The sequence below is a fragment of the Emydura macquarii genome, unplaced genomic scaffold (assembly GCF_026122565.2).
Source record: "Emydura macquarii macquarii isolate MOO-44397 ecotype Brisbane River unplaced genomic scaffold, CSIRO-AGI_Emac_v2 contig_3506, whole genome shotgun sequence".
Lineage (NCBI taxonomy): Eukaryota > Metazoa > Chordata > Testudines > Chelidae > Emydura > Emydura macquarii.
Window position 1 is genome coordinate 8,716,099 of NW_027133643.1, and position 6,000 is coordinate 8,722,098.

The 6,000-nt window shown below is 42.5% G+C and overlaps 1 long non-coding RNA gene across 1 annotated transcript in view; it reads right to left on the reverse strand.

Annotated features, from left to right (window-relative positions):
• Window positions 1-4,958, reverse strand: part of LOC137145021 (uncharacterized) — a 29,769-nt gene extending 24,811 nt beyond the window's left edge. The window contains exon 1 of the long non-coding RNA XR_010917540.1: window positions 4,843-4,958. This is a non-coding gene — a long non-coding RNA (uncharacterized lncRNA). The remainder of the gene's footprint in view (window positions 1-4,842) is intronic.
• Between the last annotated feature and the right edge of the window lie 1,042 nt (window positions 4,959-6,000).

A 6,000-nucleotide genomic window follows, 5' to 3' on the forward strand; every position in this document is an offset into this window, starting at 1 on the left:
AAAAAAAATCTATGAATTTATGAGCAGTCACCTTGAAATAAATTACTCTGGTAGTAAGGTGCTAGTCAATGTGAGAATGGGTATCAGAATCTGACCCAGAGGAAATTGTGTACAAACCATTTTTTAAAAATTATCTATTGCCTCCCAGAAAAGAAATCCACAGGACCTATGGCCTCTTCAGGACTTTTCCCCTACCAAGCCAAAGGTCAAAGCACCTTTCACTCTTGGAGGCTGTGAACTAAAGTCCCTTCTCTATCATTATTGGAGCAAGCGACACGTTTCAGTTATTTTGCTTGTACCTTTTTTCATCTCCACCTCAAACTGAGCAAGCCCCTTTGCCATCTCCCTGTATTGTGTGTGTATGTGTGTTCCATATGAAACCTAAAAGGCTACTTTAAAACATTTCAAAGGCCCTCAGTAATTGCAAATGTCGTAGACTGGCAATCAAGAATTCATACACCTTCAAAGAGTGCACATTTTGTAAAAACCAAATTCTCTCTCAAATATAATTCATTTCACAATTAACATTGATGGCATGGACTCAAGATTTTTTTGAACTCCTCATATCTTAAAACTAGCTAAATGTTCTTGGACTCCCTTCTTTACCATGGGCCAGATTCTGCAGCTCATGAGAGAGCTGAGTAGCACTTACTTATTTAAGTAGTCCCTTTGAGACAGTTTCTGACACTCTTACTTAGGCTGAGTAGTTACTTACATTGCAGCTAGCCCTATTGATTTTGATGCAACATTTTAAAGTAGCTTTCAAAATGGCTGGGGCTACATGCAGAGTAAGCTACTGATCAAGAGAATTGTGACAGAATCTGGCTCTTATATGTCTATGGGATTCCATGCATGAGCAAATGCTACTCTACAGGAGTGAGGGTAGCCCCATAAGAGTTGATGGATAATGATCTTAATTCACACTCTTTGACTCTACCCCCTCCTTACTACTTTAGGTGGCTAGAGTTTAGAGTCTTGTGAAGGTTTCTGAAATAATATCAGGATAAATTTATCAGTAGGATTTAGGACTTTAAAAAACAAAAAAGATGTCTCAGTTGTAAGATGTAAAAACTCCAGAAATTGAAGAATACCAGAAGGATCAACAGCAAGTAGTGGCCAAAGAAATATTCATGGAACGAATATCATTCTGGTGACTGGACTTCAGCCAAGCTTTTTTATTCTATGTTTTTAAAAATGCATAGACTGTGAGAGTCATAAAAGAATGCTTTGTCTCTGGATTCTGCTGGAACAAAAGTCAGATATGATTCGAAACTGACATGGACATTTATCATGTCCCAGACTGAATTGGTTATTAATTCTGAAAGTATTAAATATGGGACGGGTCGAGTGTCTAACCAATTTGCAACATTATTCAATTATAACAAAAATGTTAGACTGAATGTATCTCCTGAAACAGCCTCTTGTATTATTAAGTCATGCCAGTGACTCAAGCCAAATCACTGAAAAGCACTATCATCCTTATCCATAAAGCCAACTCTTTGGGTATCAGGGTAGGTGTCCTGATATCACCAAGCACTGGAACTTGTATTGTTTTAATGGGGCAGAAGAAGAGGAGGAAGGAATGAGTACACCTAATTCACTGTAACATACAAATGAAATCCTTTAAATTGGTGCCCTATTTATGGCCTCCTAATTGTGCCTGTTGGGCAAAGCTGATGGCAAAGGGGCTTGCTCATTTTGAGGTAGAGGAGAAAAAAGGTAGAAGCAAAATAACTGAACTTTAGTTTTTACGTGTAGCTTGCTCCAATAATGATAGAGAAGGGAATCTAGTTGATCAGTTTAAAGTCGTGAAGGTCTGTAAACCTCCTGATGAAGCCTGGAACACCCCTCCTTTGCCAACTCTTCACCATCCATCCATCTATGTTGGGAACTTCGGTAGCCATCACACCTCCTGGGGCTATAGACAATTAAACAAAAATGGACTGGATTTCATAGACTGGGCTTTTGCAAGTGATCGATATGCCTTGCATGACCCTAAGCAACCAGCCACCTTTTTTCTGCATGGTAGAAGCAGGCTAGTCTCCTAACCTAAGTTGAGTTACCTGTGCAAGGGGCCAACTGTTACCATCCCCCTGCGGAGTCCTTGGAAACTTCCTGCACAGCCAGCACAACCCCATTCTTATATGGATAGAAGTGACAACCCCAATAACAACAACTCTCTCTAGATTGCAGTGTAACTATAGAAGAGCAAACTGGAAAACATGCTCAGAGCTGACCGACCTATATAATGTGCATATCACATAATACCGCTGTAGAAAACGCTCACCCTTGCTTCTCCAAAGCAATCTTCAAAGCAGCTGCTCAATCCATCCCATGTGGCTATCAAAAGACTTATATACCCTGCTTAGATGAGGAAGGTGCAGAACGTTTGAAGAAGTATGAAGAATTTGGTGACTGGGATATAGCCAACCACTCCATTGACAGCCTCAATGTTCATCGCAGGGAACACTGGAAAGAACTTACATCAAATACAGACATGACAAGGTCATTAGGAATCTTGGAGTAGCACCACAGCCACCACATGTCAGTGTAAAGTGTCCCTGAACAGCATTGCCACACACCTAACTGACATAGCATAAAGCCAACAAGGATAAACCTTTTGAGGAATCAATGAAGAGGGAATGGTACAGACACAGACTGGCTCCACCTCAGACTCAGGAAGGCATTTTCCAGACTTTCTGCACCAAGAAAGTGGAGAGAGCACTGAGCCACATGAAATCATGTGGCTGCAACAAGATTTCAGCAGAAATGCTACTTCCCCTTGGTAAGAGGAGCATAAAATGTCCATCAATGCCCATGTCATCCAAGAGAATGAGATGCCTAAGATATGGCAGAAAGCTATGGTAATAGCTATACTAAAACCAGGAAAAGATCAGTGTCTTTCAGCTAGCTACCCTTTGATATCACTTCTGATCTGTGCTTACAAACTTCTGGACCAATCAGTTCTGAAAAGAATCATGTCCATAGTACAGAAGGCTCTAAGTGATGACCAGGCAGGCTTCTGATCTAACAGGAGCACTTATGACCCAATTTTTGCTCTTACCACTTATATAGACAACAGTATCCAATAGGAAAAGACAGGGCCTGTATTTCTTGACCTGACAGTGTCACATGATACCAGCTTATACACTGGCCTGCTGGTCAAGAGGTCAAAGATGTTACCTTGATGTATTGTTATGGTTATAGAAATGATGCTTCGAAATAGACAATTCCAAGCAATGCTAAGCAATAAACTGAATACATGCAGGACCCAGAAGAACAGACTCACTCAGGGATTCATTCTTGCTCCAAATATTTTCAGTGTATTTACGAATAATCAGCCTCCAACAATTTCAACATCATTCAAGTATGCTAATGACCTTTGCCTAGCTCCTAGAGACAGAGACTTCAAAAAGACTGAGGACAACCTGAACCATGATATGGCAGCTGTTAGTGGCTACTGTAAGAAGTGGAGACGTACGTCCAGTGTGTCAAAAACAACATTATCATGCTTCCATCTCAAACATGCCAACATTTCATGATCTTTGTGTCTGGAGAACAACTGGCACAAGATCCAAAGCCAGTATATCTATGGCTCTCGCTTGCACACTTGAGGGCTCAACTCGGGGAGCTAATGCACACACACTGCACAGCTCAGGGCTAGCTCTCTGCTACTCCGTTGGAGAATACTGTACTCCTGTGTGGTTGAACTCTTCCCACACAAAGCTAGTTGATGTAAAACTCAATCAAACAAGGACTCCGAGACCAAACAAACACCAGCTGGCTACTGTCGCTTCCCTAATATCAGGCATTATATTGCAGGAAAGAATCTCCTCGACAAAATCTAGGAGATATCACAATTGCCACATTTCAAGGATACATAGGAAGCACCTCACCACCAACTTACCAACAGAAGATCAGTCTGGACTATGTTACCAACCATCTCTACAGCAGATGCTGTCACATGGCGGTGAGCAGACTGGGAATGAGCTGCTCCCTCTGTAAGATGCTCCTTCCTCGTTACTCAGCCTAATGACAAAGTGCCTGGCTTCGAGCTGCCTTGTTATCTTCTGGTGCAAGCTTAACGGTTTCACAGGTGGGGTAGTGAGGTGTGCAGCAAATGACCACACCTGGAGATTCAGGAACAGTCCTCTGTATAGCTGTGGTGCATTTGAGGATGCTACACACCTATTGAATAGCTGCTTGTCTATCAAGAGGACTTTCCAGACTCCACAATGCTGAATGGCAATACTGAATGGCTAAAATGTGCAATGCCCACCTAAGCCCTTTGAACATTTTTTTTTGACTTATGCATATTTTGTTTTTTATCTCCCTACTCTCTATTTTACATTTTGAACTTTTTCTTCATCTTCATTGTACCACTTGTGCCTTCGCTAAAAATAATAGAGATCCCAGGCATTCAGATGTAGTGTGACTGCTGGATTCCTCAGGATCTGTAGGGATCTCCTGGAATCTGTAGAAGGCACAGGGCCATTGTAATCACATCATTCTCCTGGTCACCCCCTTATGGCCTATGGGAAGCCCTGCAAGCATTCCCTTGCCTCAGTTTCCTTTGATTCCTCAGATAAACTCAGTACAGCCTTTGGAGTATATAAATAGTCCTTTTTGCAGAGTAAATTTGTTATCAAATGTCCCACTACCATAAACCAGAATCCCCAGTGCAGTCCAAATAGTACATTTGTCCCAACAGTCCATCACCAAGCGTGGCTCTGGCATCTCTCACCACACCCCATGCCAACCCCTCTAGCTGGGGTGTTTCTCTGCCCTGTTTCCTTCCCAGGTAGGGGTCCAGTTATTGCCTGAACACATTAGCAGGCTCACCCCATCATTCCCCAGCCTCCAATCCTCTCTGGTCCCTTGGCTTCAGCTCTCTGGCTCAGAGAGCCAGCCGGCATCACCCTCTGCTACTCTCAGCCTTCAGCCCTGGCAGTCTGGCCTGGGGAAGTTTGTAGATGATCCCCTGATTACCTTCCTCCATTTCACTTTTACCAGTCTGATCTGCCCCCAGTGCTCAACCAGGGAACTCTCACTGCTTTCTCTTCCAGGGGCATCCCCTCCCTGAGCTCAGCTCAGCCCTGCCTCTGAGCCATCACAACTCTCTGGCCACTGGATTCTCTGCCTTTCTGAACTCTGGGTTCTAAACTCCCCTTCAAGATTCTAGACCCAAGCTGTGAATCCCTTATGGCACACAGCTCTTCAGAAGAAAACAGACTTCAATTCCAAGTCTCACTGGCTTTTGTTTATTTCAGCATTGGTGGGTAATTTTAAATTATAAAAGCATTAAACAAAGCCAAGCCAGAAGGAGCCCAGTGTTTTCTCATATCCATCCGCTGTCACGAATCAGGAGAGGAGAGGATGTTTGGATGAATCTATGTCAAATTGAGTTCAGATGTTCTGGCTCCTATCGCAATTTCCTCAGCTTTAAACACAAAATCCTTGATGCTGATAACAATTCAATTGGAGTCTCAGGAATGATCCTCTTTCAAGTCCAAGGCCATAGCTTCACACAAATTTGCACTAAATTAACTAAAGGAGTGTTTTTAAACTAATTGAGTCAAACCAGTGCTGGTTCTGTGTGGTGACACTCTTATTTCAATGTCTGTAAAACCAAATTGCTTTGGGAGCCCTCAGGGGTATGTGTGCATCTTCAGTTGCAGTGAGGGAAAGCGGGCAGCCTTACAGAATTCCTGAATGACCTATAGTTTGTTAACCCTCAATAAGCCACCCTCAAAATGAAATAAATGTGTCTACACACAAACCAAACTAGTTTCAAAGCACTCCTTTAGTTAAATCAGTGCAAATGTGTATGTAGACAAAGCCTAACTAAAAATTCCCCAGGATGATTTAAGCAAAGTTTTATCAGTTGTTGAGTTTTTTTGAGGGAATGGGGGAGGGGAAGATGGTGGCTGGTTTTTGTTTATTTTTTTAAATGCTCTTGGGCTAAGAGCTTACACACCACATCTGCACCTCTGTGAGGTC